The sequence below is a fragment of the Somniosus microcephalus genome, chromosome 3 (genome assembly GCF_052327205.1).
Source record: "Somniosus microcephalus isolate GS21.2 chromosome 3, FLI_Smic_1.0, whole genome shotgun sequence".
NCBI lineage: Eukaryota > Metazoa > Chordata > Chondrichthyes > Squaliformes > Somniosidae > Somniosus > Somniosus microcephalus.
This window is the reverse complement of record NC_140989.1, coordinates 31,348,616-31,369,420: the sequence shown is the minus strand read 5'-3', so window position 1 is coordinate 31,369,420 and position 20,805 is coordinate 31,348,616. Positions and strand designations below refer to the sequence as shown.

The following is a 20,805-nucleotide window of genomic DNA, read 5'->3' as shown; positions in this document are numbered from 1 at the left end:
TGAGTGGATGAATGGAAGTGCTCAACTACTGGTACGTTGAACAATGCACTGTGTCCACCAACAATTTAACCAGGCAGTGGAGCCTCGGCATGTGATCAGTTTCAGTGCCCACCCTTCCAGCCGGTGCCTGAGCTGGGGAATTTTAGTGATGAGGAAAGATTGGATAGGCTGGGGTTGTTTTCTTTGGAACAGAGGAGGCTGAGGGGAGACCTAATTGAGGTGTATAAAATTGAGATAGTGGATAGAAAGGACATATTTCCCTTACCAGAGGGGTCAATAACCAGGGGGCATAGATTTAAAGTAATTGGTCGGAGGTTTAGAGGGGATTTGAGGAGAATTTTTTTCACCCAGAGGGTTGTGGGGGTCTGGAACTCACTGCCTGAAAGGGGTGGTAGAGGCAGAAACCCTCACCACATTTAAAAAGTACTTGGATATGCACCTGAACTGCCGTAACCTACAGGGCTACGGACCAAGTGCTGGAAAGTGGGATTAGGCTGGATAGCACTTTGTTGGCCGGCACGGACAAGATGGGCCGAATGGCCTCCTCCTGTGCTGTAAATTTCTATAATTCTATGATTAGGCGCTCTGAATGCATTTAGCCAGTCGGATGTCTTTGGGCCAAAAATTCGGGTTGGAGGCTTCCCGCGGGTGCAAGCCCCCGACCTGCAATTACCTAGCGCGCCGGCCGTTGTGCTGTGGGCCCGCATGGGATTCTGATCCTGGGCCTCCTCAAACTGCCGGCGCGCAGTGCTTGCGTATCCCAGGGGCGCAGTTAGTTCGAAGCGTCCCCTGGGATCACGTGGGCCATGGAGAGCCAATCGTAGCAGGGAATCTCTATTCATAGATTTGACAGGAAGACCTGTCAAATCTATGAATTAGAGATCGGCCCCAAAACATAACTAAAACTTCAAATAAATAAATTTAAAAAAAAATCACATTTTTTAAATAACTATAAATTACATAAAATAACTATTTTAAACAATAATTTAAATTTTTGAAAAAATTAATTACAGTTTTTAACGGGGCTAAAAATAAACTTACCTTTAAAGTATTTAAAAATAATAAACCTGTGGAAAAAATGTTTTAATTTTACTTAATTCACCACTTACCTTGTTAAAAGCAGGCCTTGCGACTGCTTTTTAAAAGCGTAGCTGCTGGAGACTTGCCCTCCCGAAGAAACCTGTATTTAAAAAAAAACAGAAGTTCCAGGCGTACGCACTGTCTCTCCGGCGCACGCGTTTGACCTGTGAACCTCTTCCTTCAAGGGAACGGAAATTCCGGTTTCCCGCGCATGCGCAGTGCATGCACGTAACCGGCACTTTCGTTGGCCCAACGCGTGAGTACCCAGCGCGTACTCACCCGTGGGGACCCGAATTTCTGGCTGCTCATAATCTGTCCATCAAAAACACATTTTTGCACCGAAATATCCCGTCCCACTGCACTCTTGTCCCAACAGTCTGTTGATTTACAATCTATACCAAACTGGGATTTCCAAATGCTTATGCATTAATGGGAAGGGAGTAGAGAATCTGACTGACATGTGAATCTTCTGCCTTATTTTTATCTTGCCTCATTCAGCATAACTCTTTGATCCAGTGCTGTCACTTTCAGGTTGTCTGCTGTGCAATATCGTTGTAATTTTTGTTACTAACCTGGCCTGTCCTATTTGTGGCTAGTGCTAAGATAATCTCTGTCCTGTGGAAGTGGTGCAAAAGGGTCTGAGGTCAACTGGAGACTAATTACTGGTACACTCTCTAAATAGACATCAGCTTGGCTTCTCTTGTTATCTTTATAACCTCTCCTGATTATCTCCGAGGTCAGGAAATCATTGGGTTTCTTCCTCCTAATTTTTTTGAATTAAGATTGTTCAGTTGTAATTTGTTCCCTAGCCACCAACTCCATCCCTCTCCCTGGCAACCGAAGCTGAACCAGACCGTTTGGAAGCTTGATGTTGTAGCGATTCGTGTGCATCGCCACTAAATAATCGAGTTCGACTTCGACGAACTATAAATAATTGTTTATTTACAGGAACAGGTTAAATACAACAGGTAAGATGGCTGACTGTAGGAGCACCGTGGTGTAGGTCTTTCCCCAGCGGGGACGCCACGAGGACTGACTAGAAGTTTCCGAGCTCAACTGCCAGCAGGTTCCGAGCTCTACTGTTGGAAGGTTCCAAGCTCTGACGTCATCACACAGAGTATAGGAGAGAAGCCTAAGTATAGTAATAGATACATACAGTAAGGTAAGTTAAAGGGAATTATGTATTTCAATGTAAGGGACAACCAGTGGTACCGCCACAATGTCGTATTTGACCCTGAGTTGAGCTTATGACCACTTCTCCACTCCATCACTAAGACCGCCTACCTCCACCTCCGTAACATCGCCCGACTCCGCCCCTGCTTTAGCTCATCTGCTGCTGAAATCCTCATCTGTGCCTTTGTTACCTCTAGACATGACTATTCCAACGCACTCCTGACCGGCCTCCCACATTCCACCCTACGTAAACTTGAGCTCCTCCAAAACTCTGCTGCCTGTGTCCTAACTCGCACCAAGTCCTGTTCACCCATCACCCCCTGTGCTCGCTGACCTACATTTGCTCCCGGTCTGGCAACGCCTCGATTTCAAAATTCTCATCCTTGTTTTCAAATCCCTCCATGGCCCTCGTCCCCTCCCTATCTCTGTAATCTCCATCAGCCCCACAACCCTCTAAGAGCTCTGCGATCCTCTAATTCTGGCCTCTTGCGCATCTCCAATTTTCAACGCACCACCATTGGTCGCCATGCCTTTAGCTGCCGAGGCCCTAAACTCTGGAATTCCCTCCCTAAACCTCTCCGCCTCGCTACCTCTCTTTCCACCGTTTAAGACGCTCTTTATACCTACCTCTTTAACCAAACTTTTGGTCATCTGTCCTTGTATCTCCTTACGTGGCTCAGTTTCAAATTTTGTCGTGAACGGTCCTACGAAGCGCCTTGGGATGTCTTACTATGTTAAAGGCGCTATCTTCTTTCTCTTAGGCAGTCCCTCGGAACCGAGGATGACTTGCTTCCACATTAAAAATGAGTTCTCAGGTGACGGATGAGTCCAATGCGGGACCTACAGTCCCTGTCACAGGTGGGGCAGACGGTGGTTGAAGGGGCGGGTGGATGGGGTGCTTGGGTTGACGTGTGCTGCCTGCGCTTGACTTCCGCTTGCTCCCGGCGAAGAGACTCGAGGTGTTCGGCGCCTTCCCGGATGCTTCTCCTCCACTTTGTGCGGCCTTGGGCCAGGGATTCCCAGGTGTCGATGGGGATGTTCCACTTTTTCAAGGAGGCTTTGAGGGTGTCCTTGAAGCGTTTCCTCTGCCCACCTGGGGCTCTCTTGCCGTGCCAGAGCTCCGAGTAAAGTGCTTGTTTTGGGAGTCTCGTATCGGGCATGCGGACAATGTGACCCGTCCATCGGAGCTGATCGAGCGTGGTATATAAATGCAAGATCAGATGAAGAAGGCTCTTTGGCCCATTTGTCGTAATCCTCTGTGATTACGCAACTCTTATCACCTTGTTAGGGCTGTTTAACATTCACCTGAACCGGACTTTGGCTTAACATCTCCAAAGAAAGGCAGCTCCAACAATGTAGCACCCTTTCCTACCTGCATTGGAATGTGAGTTGAGGTTGTGTGCTCAAGTGCTGGTGTGGGACTCGAACCTGAGACGTTTTGTTCCCGCAGGTGAGATTTGCTTCTAACTGAGCCAAGCTGGCAGCTTGACCTCGCTTCAGTACTTTCTAGAGTAATAATTGATTGCCAGCTGCAGTGATACCATGGAGAATTAATTATAGAATCATATAATGATACAACCCAGAAAGTGGCCAATTCGGCCCATTGTGCCTGTGCCAGCTCTTTGGTAGAGCTATCCAACTAGTTCCACTCCCTCGAATAAGCGATATGAATAAGAAAGGGTGACAAGTGTGTTGAAGTAACAGTTGGGTTTATTGGGATTGGATGGCAAGCAAGCACATCTAGGGGCTCCTCGTTAATCCTTTGGCAGCAGGCCATTCAGATATGCAGCACAGCTCAACTCTAGGATCAGAATTTAACAACTGTAGTGAGTCCCTCCCTGCTGCCACTCTCAAAACATTTGAACACCATTTGGTGATCAATCTAATTTGAGTACTTTAATAAGTTCAGAGCTGGTGTTGAAGTCACAGGAACAGATGGCAACAAACAGAACGGAGCGCAATTAAAAAAAATTCTGGGCAATGCTAAATATTTATGAAGGATCATTATATCACAGATCCAGGAAAAACATTTGGTGGGATTTTCATTTGCTGGCCGCCCTGTTATTTTGGCTTTTACAGGGCGGTAGATAAAAATATATATTTTTTTTTTTTTTTTTAAACGGCCCGGAATTTGCGGTCAGCGGCGAAGCGACGGCGACCACCCGCTGACCTTGAGGAAAGCTGCCCACAAAGGCCTCGCGATCTCTGTGTCGTGAATTTCAGCTCTGCTGACGTTAGTTTTGAACCTGGCGCCAAATCAAGCGAATCGCCAGTGTCCGGCAACTGTGATGTCATCAAGCAGGCTGAGCAGCCAATCACATTGAAGAATTCTCACAGCCAGCAAACCAGGAAGTACAATGCACAGCTTATATAACTTATTTTTAAAAATAAATTCTAGAGAGCGAAATAAAGATTTGGACACACACATAGGATTAAGGTAGAAGCTGAAATGCCATAAACAAATTTTAAAAAAAATTATTACGTGAAGAACCATATAATTCTTATCATATTAATGGAAACATTTGACAGTCCACAAATATAAAATTAGCTGTTCAGCAGTCAGTACGCCGTTTAAAAACCCAGTTACACCTCTTTCAACAAGGCTTAACGTTTTAGGTTTTTTTTTAAACAGCGATATTCCAGCGTAATAGGGGAAGTTTTCGCCGGGAACTACATTTCGGTGTGATTTGAATTGATTGCCGGCTCTGGGGAATTCCACAGCGCCACCTGTGGAGAAGCGTAGAATCGCTGACAGCAACTTCTGGACTTCCGCGTTTATCTGCGCACGCGCTGACTCCAGAGGTTACTTGTCAGATTCAGAGGAGTAATGACGGCGAACGCCGACAGTCTCCCCGTCGTTGCCACCACAGAAATCCGGGCCAATAACCACTGATTTAACTGCCAGAGGAAGTTATATTTTTTGGGTGGGTCTCGATTTTAGGTTTGCCGACACTCCTAACCAAATCAGGCGGGGGGGGGAGACTAATCAATATATTAAAACGAGGGCCCTATGACTTATTTAGGACCCCAACACGACTTTTGCCTCACTCGGCAGTGCCACCGCTACTTCCTATGGACAGCAAAGGGCAGGAGGCGGTCAGTTCCAGCACTGCTTAAAGGGGCACTCGCCTGCTGTTGTTTATATCCCTGGAAACATTTGGCAGACACCTTGCTGCTAGTTCAGTCATTTTTGGCCGCAGAATTGCTGTTTTTTTTGTTGGTTTATAGTGGCTGCACAACCTTCAGTAAGCTTAAGGGGGGTTACTGGCTGTTTCTGGAAAATGGCCATTCCATTCTGGCTCGAGGAAGGGGAGGAGTAGCAACAGGTGGAAGGATTATCTGGAGGTAGAGCCGCAGGGTGAGCACAGAAGGAGGGCTGGTCGTAGGGCATCCTTGCCACCCCCCCCCCCCCCCCCCCCCCACGCACCCCAACCGGGTGTATGGACCCAGACTGACATCCCTGGAACTCTGAGGAGCAGTGCATCGGGAGGCTGTCACTGACCTAATGTAGCCTTCAGCGACCAGGCCTGTAACCCAGTGCCGGTGACTTGTGCCATGTTTGATGAAGTAACCGCGTTCAGTCACTTTCCCCCATGGACAACAGCAGAGTAGAGCTCCAGGGTTCACACGGCTTGCAGGCTTCCCCCAAATCCAGGGCAGTCACTGACTGCACTCGCATTGCCAGAGTGTCGACCGTAGCTCAGTGGGCAGCACTCTCGCCTGAGTCAGAAGGTTGTGGGTTCAAGTCCCACTCCAGAGACTTGAGCACAAAAATCGAGACTGACAACTCCCAGTGCAGCACTGAGGGAGATGCTGTGTTTCGGATGAGATGTTAAACTGAGGGCCCCGTCTGCTCTTTCAGGTGGACGTAAAAGATCCCATGCTACTGTTTCAAAGAAGAGCAGGGGGAGTTATCCCCGGTGTCCTGGCCAATGTTTATCCCTCAACCAACATCATTAAAACAGATTATCTGGTCATTATCACACTGCTGTTTGTGGAAGCTTGCTGTGCGCAAATTGGCTGCCGCGTTTCCGATATTACAACAGTGACTGCACTTCAAAAAGTACTTCATTGGCTGTAAAGCGCTTTGGGACGTCCTGAGGTTGTGAAAGGTGCTATATGAATGCAAGTTTTTCTTTTTTATGAGGGCTCCTGCAGCCCAGCTTGCTGCCTTCGTGAACCGCGAGGGCGTCCATTCCCTTAATGGGCAACAGTGTGTGACCACCAGCAACACCTCGTGGAGGTCTGTTCCCACACTCCTGCAGCTGATACTGCAAGCAATCTGCCAACCTCCCCCGCCTGTTCTTTCTCACTCCATGGGAAAGTGTGCCCTGTGCTGCAGCCAGCATTCGAATTTGCTGTAAATTGAAGTGCTTGGAAAGTTTCTTGTAATTTTTTTTTGTTCTGTCATCTGAACTTTTAAGATTAAATTGTCGCCTCGAAACCACATTGTGTGTAGGTTGTTATCCTGTGTATTTTGAACTTTATCGAGTAGTTATGTTAGTTTTGCGGCCATTTTTAAAAAAACAACGTATTTTCTGCTTCCTTCCATGTTGCCATGACGTGATGGTGATGCTGATGGATTAATGATCAATCTTGCTGTCGATTACCATGCAATGATATTGCCAGTGTAGAACAGTCAGGGTTTTCAGGAGTGATTACTGGGCAGAAATCCGAATGTGAAGCCAGTGTGTTTTTGTAATTTTTTTTGAGGTGACATTCAAGTCATTTCCAGAATCTATTATTTTTAACATTGTACACTGGGATTATCGGTGACCGCGATAGCTAAAGTCAGTTGCTGATGAATGAGGTGCTCGGTGTTGTGTCGGTACCTTTCTACCTAGACACAATTTAGGACTCAGAACTCAGAGATTCAAACATGAAGTGCTTTATTGGAAGGAAAGGAAGTTCTGGCAAGTTCCGAACAAAGAGAGCTAAAACTTAACGGAGGACACCCAACCATTTATCTCCTGTGACAGCGCCACCACAGGTGGGAGAGCACACAATAGAACACACAATACATAACACTCGGTGTTTTTGCACGTTGTAGGCCGCACAAAGAGATTACGAGATCACTCGAGTGACGGTCCGCAGGCGAGCAGTAAGACTCCTTGCATTCGCCGGGGAATAAAGAAATCAAAACCCTTTAGCCCTTCTTACGTACCAGTTCCTATACTTGTTACGGTGAAAAAACTTGGGACGATGTTTGAATTTATCAGCCTGAGTGAAGGTTGTCCCATAAGGTACGTGAGTCTTCTTCAAGCACTGTTAACGGGCTGGTACTTCACAGTTGGTTTCTGTCGATCTTCACTGAGTTAGCATTCTCAACCAGTTACCCACAGAGGTGCCAATGAAGTCGAGCACGTCCCTGCAGAAGAAGACGAAAAATCAGAGAGCAATACAACAGGCACTCTTGTACACCCCAAATAGTTTTTTGTTTAAAGGCTAGGTTCATATGGTTCTTTGGCCTACTTGACCTTTGACCGCATCCTTACCCAGTACCAAACCTGACAAAACGGCCATGATCTAATTGAATGGCGGAACAGGTTCGAGGGTGTGAATTCCTGTTCCTACTCCTGTTCCTATGTTCCCTGCTGTCTTCCCATTTAACTTGTAATATCCACCCGAGGCATCTAGACAGGACCTTTGCTTAACGTTTCATTCAAAGGCCGTTCTCTCTTGACAGTGACTTACCAATTTCAGAGTGCCGTTGATGGAAGCCTGGAAGCAGTGTGGCTGCTTGATTTGATGAAGTTGATGAATGAAGGCCTTAAAAATGGAGGGAAGAGGGAAAAACAATGCAAAAAAAAATTACAAGCAATCTTCAGAAAGTTGGCTTTGTAATTTGAGCATTGGGCTTATCATATACACAAGTTCTTGATATTCCCCCGCCCCCGCAAAAGGAAAGATTGGATAGGCTGGGGTTGTTTTCTTTGGAACAGAGGAGGCTGAGGGGAGATTTAATTGAGGTGTATAAAATTATATGGGGCCTAGCTAGTGTGGATAGGAAGGACCTGTTTCCTTTAGCAGAGAGGTCACTAACCAGGGGGCATAGATGTAAAGTAATTGGTAGAAGAATTAGAGGGGAGTTGAGGATAATCTTTTTCACCCAGAGGGTGGTGGGGGCCTGGAACGCACTGCCTGAAAGGGTGGTAAAGGCAGAAACCCTCATCACATTTAAAAAGTACTTGGATATGCACTTGAGGGGCTGTAACCTACAGGGCCACGGACCAAGTGCTGGAAAGTGGGATTGTGCTGGATAGCTCTTTTTCAGCCGGCATGGACACGATGGGCCGAATGGCGGCCTCCTGTGCCATAGATTTCTATGATTCTATAAATGTGTAGAACTAGTACATCCTCAAAATGTTAAGTACTGGCCCGCTGCACATATGAGCACAGCTGAAACTAGGGTGCTGGCGATGATTCCAGTCCTTCTATTTGGGAATGCATGATTTTCTGAATCCTCAAATGTATGTCCCGAAATTAATTCTGCAACATTGTTAAACATGGGTGACTGCCAACTCGTGTAATTGGATTGAATTTGACTTCTTCCTTTTTTGTGAATTATGATTTAATTTGCCAATGAAAGCGTTGCTCTCCAGAGAGGGGAAATGAAAAATCCTGAAATCATATTACCCATCCTTTTGGTTTTACAATTATGAATTACTGCTGTGATGGCCCTTTGGGTAAAAAATAATGGCTTTGAGGACTTGTGGCTAATTGCTGTTATTGGTACTTCAAATACAGGTGAGCGATTAACATACTATACTTGTTGTTGCCAGGCTTGTGTTCAAACGGGCTCTTCTGGCCTTTATACTGCAGCTGGTTTGGCATTTACAATGACGCTGCATCCCTTGGGATTATTTCTCACTTGAACTTGTTTTTGGCGAATAATTAGAGACAGACCAACCGATCCGTAATGAGTTGTTCTGTATTGAGCGAATCTCCGCAGATTGGAGATTAAGTTTAGATTTGTTTTCATGTGTCAGCCGGTGGTTCAGTGGGTAGCACTCTCGTCTCTGAGTCAGAAGGTCGTGGGTTCAAGTCTCACTCCAGGGACTCGAGCGCAAAAAATCTAGGCTGACACTCCAGTGGAGTGCTGCATTGTCGGAGGTGCCGTCTTTCGGATGAGGCGTTAAACCGAGGCCCCGTCTGCGCTCTCAGCTGGACCTAAAAGATCCCACAGCGCTATTTCGAAGAAGAGCAGGGGCACTCTCTCCAGTGTCCTGGGGCCAATATTTATCCCTCAATCAACATAACAAATATGGATTAACTGGTCATTATCACATTGCTGTTTGTGGGAGCTTGCTGTGCGCAAATTGGCTGCCACGTTTCCTATGATTCAACAGTAACTCTAAAAGTACTTCATTGGCTGTAAAGAGCTTTGAGACATCCGGTGGTCGTGCAAGGCCCTATATAAATGCAAGTCTTTCTTTCTTTAGAACATGGCGTTCTGACAAAATGGATGACGTTTCGTCTGACCGATTGTATTGACTATAGGGCGGTGGCATTGGGTTCTAACAAGTTCAGCTTTTATTTTAAGTTTGCTTTTTGTTCAACTGAATTGCACCTGATTTTTGACATTTGAAATTCTTCTGAGTGAAGCTTCCTCACTTGCATTATGAAGCATGTCTCAAGTGATCACATGATCGCAAGATGGACCCAGTAGAAGCTGAGTAGAGAGAAGTGCATCCAGTTGTTATTACGCAATTCTTAACAGCTTTATATATTAATAATAGTTGTGGTGATTTAACCATGTTCCATGTCATCAATCATTGATTTTTTTTTCCTTTGGCCCCATTACAAAATCGAAACCAGTAAAGAGCCGTGTGTGTGTACACGTCTTCCCACAAAGGGTAGTGGAAATCTGGAACTCACTCTCCTCCACAAAGCTGTTGAGGCTGGAGGTCAGTTGAAAACTTCAAACCTGAGGTCGATAGATTTTGGTTTGGTAAGGATATTGAGGTATACGGAACCAAGGCGGGCAGATGAAGTTGCGACACAGATCAGCCATGATCTGATTGAATGACGGAACAGGCTCGAGGGGCTGAATGGCCCCCCTCCTGGTCCTATGTGTCACTCCAAACAAGCATGTCCTGTATAACACTACAGTAATTTTCCTGTTTTCTCCACTGTTCATGGAAAAATGTTCATAGTCTCATTGGATTGGTTGCCAATAAAGGTCAATAGGCTGTATAAGGAAAATAAGGAGTCCATTCACAATTTATGCTGTGTATAATTGGAAGAGAATAAACTGTTTCTAAGGTCAGGATAAAGTGAAATGATTAAAAAATCTCTAGTAGGCTGAAATGCCCTCTTAACTTTTTTTTTGAAAAAACAGATGTAATTTTGGCTGTTGCAAGGCTTGGGGCACTAGTTAACTTCAAGGTTGGTGTACTGGAATAATATATTTTTAAAATGTGTTTCTCATTAAGTGTTCCTGCTCTTCAACTCTGCAGTGTACCATGTGCTATTTCTTGGATGAGGCACACTTGATTATTCCGAAGCCCCTCTGGATGCTGTTCTCCAGTTGGTTGCTTGTAGGTGAGACAGACCTGTTGGACGACGACTTCTTTGGCTTTCCCTCAATCTCCTGCGGTGCCACAACTAGCTGCTATGAACCGCTCTTTAGAAAGAAAGACTTGCATTTATGTAGCGCCTTTCACGGCCATTGGATGTCTCAAAGCGCTTTACCGTAAACGAAATATTTTTGAAGTGGAGTCACTGTTGTAATGTGGGAAACGCGGCAGCCAATTTGCGCACAGCAAGCTCCCACAAACAGCAATGTGATAATGACCAGATAATCTGTTTTAGTGATGTTGGTTGAGGGATAAATATTGGCCAAGACACGGGGGATAACTCCCCTGCTCTTCGAAATAGTGCCATGGGATCTTTTATGACCATCTGAGAGAGTAGACAGGGCCTCGGTTTAATGTCTCATCCAAAAGATGGCACCTCCGACAGTGCAGCACTCCCTCAGCACTGCACTGGAGTGTCAGCCTAGCTTTATGTGCTCAGGTCCCTGGAGTGGGACTTGAACGCATAAGCTTCTGACTCAGGCAAGTGTGCTGCCAACTGAGCCACAGCTGACTCTTTACAATGAGATCTTAAGGGCCAATCTATGTTTTCCATGATGCAGTGATTTACTAAATGAATGCACCATACCATTGTGCTTCTGTATTGCACGAAAATGCAAATATAGATGAGTATTATACTGGAGACGTTCAGTTCCAATGTATAGCTTTCCTGTTTCTGATGGGGTTAGCTTTGTTTCTGTAGTTGAAGAAAAGGTTGAAAATTTGTAATGACATACAAAACTATTTCAACGAAATTCCGACACGTGTTTTGGTGCACAATTTGGTGTTCGGTGTAGCACTTTAGATAGACTGGAACACACATACGCTACCTAGACGATGAGCATCATTAATTCCGACCTATAAGCTATCAATATTGGCCCAGAAATTCGGGTCGGGGGCTTCCCGCAGGTGCAAGCCCCCGACCTGCACTTGCGCGCCGGCCGTTGAGCTGTGGGCCCCGTGGAATTCCTATCCGGGGCCTGGTCCAGCTGCCGGCGCGCAGTGCTTGCGTATCCCAGGGGCGCAGTTAGTTCGATGCGTCCCCTGGGATCACGTGGGCCATGGGGAGCCAATCGGAGCAGGGAATGCTCCATTCATAAGTCTGACAGGAAGTGCTGTCAAGACTTATAAATACTACGGCCCCAAAATAGCACTAAATCTTCAAATAAATTTTTTAAAAATCACATTTATTAAATAAACTATAAATTACATGAAATAACTATTTTAAACAATAATTTAAATTTTTGAAAAAAATAATTTTATTTTCTAACGGGGCTAAAAATAAACTTACCTTGCTTTAAACTATTTAAAAATAATAAACATGTGGAAAAAATGTTTTAATTTTAATTAATTCACCACTTACCTTGTAAAAAGCAGGCCTTGCGCCTGCTTTTTACATTTCTAAATTCTGCAGGCTTACGTTCCCGGGAAAACCTGTTTTAAAAAAAAAAGACCGAAGTTCAATGCGCACGCACAGCCCCTCCTGCACACGCGTTCGACCTCTGAACCCCTTCGTTCAGAGGAACGGAAGTGCCGGTTCCCGCGCATGCGCAGTGCATGCAGGAAACCGGCACTTCCATCGGGTCTACGGGTGAGTACCCCGTGCGTACTCACCCGTGGAGACCCGAATTTCTGGGCCATTGTGTATTGAGGATTTGCACAGCTTTTTGTGCAAGTATTGCTCTTGCCTCTAGATGGCACTTAAAGTTCAGCGAATAAGTTCACTCGAGCTTCGCTTAATCAGCCAGTAGAGTGAACGTGCTGTCGTTTGCTACTCTTTTTATGGCCTGAGATTGTTGGAATCGGGTTGTGCACATTTGCAGATCTGCACTTAAGGGATTTTCTGGATTTTGCCAGCTTGTTGGGGAAATTGAGATAAAGTAACTTTCAAGCCCTGTAAATTCAATTTTCTTTTTTTTTTAAAGATAAGCGTTTCAATTTTGCATTATGAATCTCCTGTATCTCCAGTAAATTCTTGGATGGTATAATTGAGTCTTTTTTCTTCCTTTTAACTTCTGTACATTTTTGTCAGGCACGTACACTAGTGGGTGTTGCAGCCTGCGAGTCAAATGTATTGATGCACAGCGAGGCTCCCAGTTTCTGAACAGCCTTTTGCTTAAAATCTTTCTGTGTAACCTCTAACCTGTTCCTCTGTACTATCTAACCCCCCCCCCCCCCCCCCCAATCTCTCTCTGAAGTATGGCGCGATTGCAGTTGTACTTAATTCTGGCTGCGTTTGAGCTCGTGAATGTTCAGTTCATCAACAATATTGAAAATTGGAGTTCTTGCGTCTTGACATGTTAATATAAGACTGACCCAGGCTGGCAGAGGATCTTGTGGCCATCCAGAGTAAAGTGAAGCTGCTTCTCATGCCCTGGAGGATTCCTCTGACATCTGAGAGCTCTGTTAGTCTATTTATAAAAAAAAAGCACATAGCCTGTGAAACTGTTTGAAGTGGTCATCAATATCTTGAAGAATTTGTAATAAGTTGGCATTATCTGATGGCAGCTTTGAGTTGGCATGAGTATGTTCAGTAATGATAGCAAGTTGTGTTTCTTTTCCCCTCAGGGTTGGACGCCTCAGTGAGGGGTTTATTCCCTCTACTTAATGCCACGCACAATTTGTAGACAAGTGGGCAGATGGGGCACTCTCTAGGTGCCTTCTGATTCCTTGTTTGCAAGCACCTTCTAATGACTGGCATAGTTTTATTTTTTTTAATGTCTTGTAGATAAATAGGGTAAAAGATTTTTTTTTAAATGCATTCAGCTGGCTGTAGCTGGAAAGACTGACGGGGACTCGGTGAGAGTCTAGTTGTCTGATCTTGGTGCCACTGCCTGTACTCACACTAATTAGGTTGCAGTTTGGTAGTTGGACAGACTTCCCTCGTCACAAGTTTTCCAATCAGAGGAACGGACAAATTAATCTCTAATGGCAGACATGTCGAGGAATTGTGCTTGGAGGAACATCAACACTTAAGACATGAAGATCCACTCTTGGCATAAAGCACCTGGCACTGCTGGTGAGCTTGCTTTTAATTTGGTCCAACTGTCTGCAGGGCTCTGTGTCGTGGAGAAGAATTTCACATCACCGAGCTACAACCCTTGTGTTGTGGATGCCTGCGACTTGCTTCATCCAAAAGCCTTGTCCTAATTAATTGTCCAACCAAGGGTATTTTAACCTCCTGTGGGCGCTTTCAGTTTTTGTTTCCGAGATATCTGTATTATCTGTAACTTGCTGCTTCCACGTATTGACGGGCTAATTTACAAGTAAAGCTATTGTATTTAGTTTTAGCTTGAGTGCAAAGATCTGACAGATTTGGCATTTTACCACCTTGCGGCTTGGACAGCAGAAGGTGCTGGGCATCTCTGGCTCTCCGGTGCGCATATAACATTGTTACGGGATAATCTTTCGTCCCACGACATGCTGCTCCACCAAAGACCTGCCTGGTATGCTTGTGGGAACCGCCTCTATGCCGTGAGCAAAATCTAAGTGTTGGGAGAAAGGCTGTACTGGAATACACCTGCGGGGGAGGGGGGGGGGGGGTGTGTAACATTGGAATGAATGGCTCATCGCCCTGGCCTGAAAAAGGGTCGTTGTGGGCGTGGGTCTATACTTCGGGATGAGCTGGCAGTTTCACTCGGACCCCCACGTTTGGGAAATGGAACGGACGCAGTGGAGGATGCCCTTCTGAGCTTGGGTTTAAGGCAAGCTGGGCACGAGTTGAGGGAGTTCTATATTGTATGGAATCTGACTTGGGGCTGCTTGATGGTGTACCATCCAGTTTTTCATTCAATTTTTAATAAGCCCAAAAATGAATTACATGGTAAATGATCAACCATATTTCAGATAAAATGGATGATCATTGGAGTTGGGTTGCTGAGTGACAGTAATGCTTTTGCAGACTACAAGAGCTGGAATGCACTGTCAGAATTTGATTTACACCTCCCCTGATGACCTTTTTGTAGGTGCAGGCGGTGCCTGGCACAGCACAAAGCCGTACGGAGCAGAGGCTGCCAGGTTTGATTCCTGGGTCTAAGCTGAGTGAACTGCTCTCGGCTACATTTGACCTCCGTGACATGGACGAGAGAGGGTGCAGTCGGGCCAGGGTTTCTGGTTCTGATTGCCACCCGCTGACTCCTGCGAGAAGGTGTGGTCATTGGGTGAGGCCAGGTTTAGGTTCTGCAGTAGTTCCCTCCAATGTTAAAACAGTTTGGCGATGCAACTATCTACAGCAGTGGTTTACATAGAAACATAGAAGATAGGAGCAGGAGTAGGCCATTCGGCCCCTCGAGCCTACTCCGCCATTCAATGAGATCATGGCTGATCATCCAAACTCAGTACCCTGTCCCTGCCTTCTCCCCATATCCCTTGATCCCTTTAGCCTTAAGAAATATATCTAACTCCTTCTTGACTATATTCACCTCCGGAGGTTTTGGCCCCCTTCCTTATCCTCACTAACGTGGTGCCCATTGGGGGACATGATCTGAACGTACAAGGTCAGCTTTCACCTTGCCACCATCTCTCTTGACCACATGACCACCTCTGTGCTGGACCTCGCCCCTATCTTTACCTGCTTTTTAAAAAAAAAAAAACGAGCACAAGTAGTGAAACTCCTGGGAGTAGCTTGCCTGCTAGCTCTTTGATTAAGGAATGGTTGCTGGTATACATTGCAGTGTAAGGATGGGGTGGAAAAAGAAATGGAATGATCATTAGTTGTTGCGTAATGGTGTAGCAGTTTGGCATTCCTGATGCTATTTTGTTTGGTTCGAGGGATATTATGGTTTTGTACTGTGTGCTCTTGGATTATGACAGTTATTTTTTTTAAATTCATTTATGGGATGTGGACGTCGCTGGCAAGGGCAGCATTTATTGCCCATCCCTAATTGCCCTTGAGAAGGTGGCCTAGGACACTGCCCTGAGGAACTCCTGCAGCGATGTCCCGGGGCTGTGATGATTTACCTTCAATCACCACAACCATCTTCCTTTGTGCTAGGTATGACTCCAGCCAGTGGAGAGTTTACCCACCCCCCGCCCGATTCCCGTTGACTTCATGCCACACTCGGTCAAATGCCGCCTTGATGTCAAGGGCAGTCACTCTCATCTCACCTCTGGAATTCAGCTCCTTTGTCCATGTTTGGACCAAGGCTGTAATGAGGTCGGGAGCCAAGTGGTCCTGGGCATCAGTGAGCAGGTTATTGGTGAGTAAGTGCCGCTTGATAACACTGTCGACGACACCTTCCATCACTTTGCTGATGATTGAGAGTAGACTGATGGGGCGGTAACAAAGTCAACATGGATTTACAAAAGGTAAATCATGCTTGACTAATCTACTGGAATTTTTTGAGGATGTAACTGGTAAAATAGATAAGGGAGAACCAGTGGATGTGGTGTATTTGGACTTTCAGAAGGCTTTTGATAAGGTCCCGCATAAGAGATTAGCGTGTAAAATTAAGGCACATGGGATTGGGGGCAAGGTATTGACTTGGATAGAGAACTGGTTGGCGGACAGAAAGCAAAGAGTTGGAATAAACGGGTCATTTTCCGAGTGGCAGGCATGACTAGTGGGGTACCGCAAGGGTCGGTCCTAGGACCCCAGCTGTTCACAATATATATTAATGATCTGGACGAGGGAATTGGATGTAATATCTCCAAATTTGCAGACGACACAAAGCTGGGGGGGCGTGTGTGCTGTGAGGAGGACGTCGTGAAACTCCAGCACGATTTGGACAGGTCGGGTGATTGGGCAGAAACATGGCAAATGCACTATAATGTGGATAAATGTGAGGTTATCCACTTTGGTGGCAAAAACAGGAAGGCAGATTATTATTTGAATGGTAATAGATTGGGAGAAGGGAAAGTGCAAAGAGACCTGGGTGTTCTTGTACACCAGTCGCTGAAGGTAAGCATGCAGGTGCAGCAGGCGGTTAAGAATGCAAATGGTATGTTGGCCTTCGTAGCGAGAGGGTTCGAGTACAGGAACAAGGATGTCTTGCTACAGTTGTACAGGGCCTTGGTGAGACCGCACCTTGAGTATTGTGTGCAGTTTTGGTCGCCTTACCTGAGGAAGGACGTTCTTGCCATGGAAGGAGTGCAGCGAAGATTCACCAGGCTGATACCTGGGATGGCAGGAATGACGTATGAGGAGAGATTGTGTCGATTGGGCTTATACTCACTGGCGTTTAGAAGATTGAGAGGGGATCTCATCGAAACCTATAAAATTCTGTCAGGCCTGGACAGACTAGATGCAGGAAGGATGTTTCTGATGGCCGGGGAGTCCAGAACCAGGGGTCATAGTCTAAGGATAAGGGGTAAGCCATTTAGGACTGAAATGAGGAGGAATTTCTTCACCCAGAGAGTGGTGAACCTGTGGAATTCTCTGCCACAGAGGGCGGTGGAGGCCAGTTCATTAAGTATATTCAAGAAAGAGTTGGATATATTTCTTAAGGCTAAAGGGATCAAGGGATATGGGGAGAAGGCAGGGACCGGGTACTGAATTTGGATGATCAGCCATGATCTCATTGAATGGCGGAGCAGGCTCGAAGGGCCGAATGGCCTACTCCTGCTCCTATCTTCTATGGTATCTATGTAATTGGCCGGGTTGGATTTGTCCTGCTTTTTGTGGACAGGACATACCTGGGCAGTTTTCCACATTGTCGGATAGATGCCAGTGCTGTAGCTGTACTGGAACAGCTTGGCTAGAGGCACAGCTAGTTCTGGAACACAAGTCTGCAGCACGGTAGCCGGGATGTTGTCGGGGCCCATAACCTTTGCTGTATCCAGTGTGCTCAGCCGTTTCTTGATGTCACGTGGCGTGAATCGAATTGTCTGAAGAGTGGCTTCTGTGATGGTGGGGACCTCAGGAGTAGGTCGATATGGATCATCCACTCGGCACTTCTGGCTGAAGATGGTTGCAAACCATCATTGCGGATGGGGATATTCATGGAACCTCCTCCTCCCGTTAGTTGTTTAATGGTCCCTCACCATTCACGACTGGATGTGGCAGGAGCTTTGATCTGATCCGTTGATTGTGGGATCTCTTAGCTCCGTCGATAGCATGCTGCTTCCGCTTTTTAGCATGCATGTAGTCCTTTGTTGCAGCTTCCCCAGGTTGGCACCTCATTTTTAGGTATGCCTGGTGCTGTTCCTGGCATGCTCTTCTACACTCCTTATTGAACCAGGGTTGGTCCCCTGGCTTGATGGTAATGGTAGAGTGAGGGATATGCCGGGCCATGAGGTTACAGATTGTGGTGGAATACAATTCTGTTGCTGCTGATGGCCCACAGTGCCTCATGGATGCCCAGTTTTGAGCTGCTAGATCTGTTCTGAATCTATCCCATTTAGCAGGGTGGTAATGCCACACAACACGATGGAGGGTGTCCTCAGTGTGAAGACGGGACTTTGTCTCCACAATGACTGTGCGATGGTCACTGCTACCAATACTGTCATGGACAGATTGGTGCGGACGAGGTCAAGTAGGTTTTTTCCCTCGTGTTGGTTCTCTCGCCAACTGTCGCAGGCCCAGACTGGCAGTTATGTCCTTATGGACTCGGCCAGCTCGGTCAGTAGTGGTGCTACCGAGCCACTCTTGGTGATGGACATTGAAGTCCCCCACCCAGAGTACATTCTGTGCCCTTGCTACTCTCGGTGCTTCTTCCAAGTGGTGTTCAACATGGCGGAGTACTGATTCATCAGTTGAGGGAGGGTGGTAGGTGGTAATCAGCAGGAGGTTTCCTTGCCCATGCTTGACCTGAAGCCATGAGACTTCTTGGGGTCCAGAGTCAATGTTGAGGACTCCCAGGGCCACTCCTTCCCGACTGTGTACCACTGTGCCGCCACCCCTGTTGGGTCTGTCCTGCCGGTGGGACAGGACATACCCAGGGATGGTGATGGAGGAGTTTGGGACATTGGCCGAAAGGTATGATTCTGTGCGTATGACTAGATCAGGCTGTTGCTTGACTAGTCTGTGCGACAGTTCTCCCAATTTTGGCACAAGTCCCCAGATGTTGGTGAGGAGGACTTTGCAGGGTTGAGTGGGCTGGGTGTGCCGTTGCCGTGTCTGTAGCGGGTGCCTAGATCGATGCCGGGTGGTCCATCCGGTTTCATTTTTATTATTTTGTTTGGTAACGGTCTGTTACAACTGAGTGGCTTGCTAGGCCATTTCAGAGGGCAGTTAAGAGTCAGCCACATTGCTGTGGGTCTGGAGTCACATATAGGCCAGACCGGGTAAGGACGGCAGATTTCCTTCCCTAAAGGACATTAGTGAACCAGATGGGTTTTTACAACAATCTGATAGTTTCACGGTTACCATTACTGATACCAGTTATGTTGGCATTTAACTATTAATTTACCATGGTAATTCTTGTACGGCCCCAATCCTGGTTTCTGTAGTAATTAAACAATAAGGTAATAATGAGGTTGAAATGCTTAGACATCACCTACGTTATGTTCTATAAAACTCTGGTTAGATCCCGTCTGGAGAAACTGCGTTCAGTTCTGGGCCACGCCTCGGGAAGGATATATTGGCCTTGGAAGGGGTGCAGCGCAGATTCATCGGAATGACACCAGGGCTCCTCGGGTTAAATTCTGAGGACAGGTTGCATAGACCAGGCTTTTATTCCCTCGAGTATAGAAAATGAAGGGGTGATCCAGTTGAAATGTTTAAGATGATTAAAGGATTTGATGGGGTAGACAGAGAGAAACTATTTCCTCGGGGGGTGGGGTGGCGGGGGAGTCCAGAACAAGGGGGACATAAAATTAGAGCCGGGCTGTTCAGGGGCGATGTTGGGCAGCACTTCTTTTGAGAAAAGATATACTTGCTCTCGAGGCAGTTCAGAGAAGGTTCACTCGGTTGATTCCGGAGATGAGGGGGTTGACTTATGAGGAAAGGTTGAGTAGGTTGGGCCTCTACTCATTGGAGTTCAGAAGAATGAGAGGCGATCTTATCGAAACATATACGATTGTGAGGGGGCTTGATCGGGTGGATGCGGGGAGGATGTTTCCACTGATGGGTGAGACTAGAACTAGGGGGCATAATCTAAGAATAAGGGGCTGCCCTTTCAAAACTGAGATGAGGAGAAACTTCTTCACTCAGAGGGTAGTAAATCTATGGAATTTGCTACCTCAGAGAGCTGTGGAAGCTGTGACATTAAATAAATTTAAAACGGAGATAGACAGTTTCCTAGCTGATAAGGGAATTAGGGGTAACGGGGAGCGGGCAGGGAAGTGGACGTGAGTCTAGGTTCGGATCAGCCATGATCCTATTGAATGGCGGAGCAGGCCCGAGGGGCCGTATGGCCTACTCCTGCTCCTACTTCTTATGTTCTTATGTTCTTCACACACAGAATAGTGGAAATCTGGAACTCTCTTCCCCCCAAAAAGCTGTTGAGGCTGGCGGGGGTCAATTGAAAATTTCAAAACTGAGATTGATGGTTTTTTGTTAAACAAGGCTATTGAGAGCTACGGAACCAAGGCGGGTAAATGGAGTTAAGTTACAGATCAGCCATGATCTAATTGAATGGCAGAACAGGCTGGAGGGGCTGAATGGCCTCCTCCTCCTCCCTGTGTACCACCTTCACTATGTCGCACGGCCCCGCTAAGTTGTTGCCTTCTACCTGCCAGTTTGTTACAGTAGGTGTTTGGCCATGTATTTTGTCGTTCTGCCTGACATTTACCAAAAAATAAATCTGTATGGAGATGGTTGTGGAGCGGTTGAACGTAGGAAAATGGAACCGAGTTGAATTGAGCTGCACCGAGGTTGGGAAGCAATGCGGCAGGGAGGAGGGAGCGGGGAAGATAGTGGGAGCGGGGAAAATAGAAATCTATGTTCAATTTCCCAAATTACATTGGATATACGGCACAGAAACAGGCATTCGGCCCAACCAGCCCATGCTGGCGTTTATGCTCCACTCGAGCCTCCTCCCGTCTTTCCTCATCTAAATCTATCATCCCTTCTCCCTCATGCTTATCCAGCCTCCCC

The 20,805-nt window shown here is 46.5% G+C and overlaps 1 protein-coding gene and 1 long non-coding RNA gene across 3 annotated transcripts in view; one reads left to right on the top strand and one right to left on the bottom strand.

Annotated features, from left to right (window-relative positions):
- Positions 1 to 20,805, top strand: part of smyd3 (SET and MYND domain containing 3) — a 1,021,495-nt gene that overhangs the window by 74,987 nt on the left and 925,703 nt on the right. The gene's annotated exons all lie outside the window — the stretch shown is intronic.
- LOC147120948 (uncharacterized) lies at positions 7,126 to 12,304 on the bottom strand. The gene is made up of 4 exons (XR_015075365.1): positions 12,193 to 12,304; positions 11,419 to 11,526; positions 7,948 to 8,022; positions 7,126 to 7,621 (listed from the first exon to the last, which is right to left on the bottom strand). It is a non-coding gene; the product is annotated as an uncharacterized LOC147120948 (long non-coding RNA).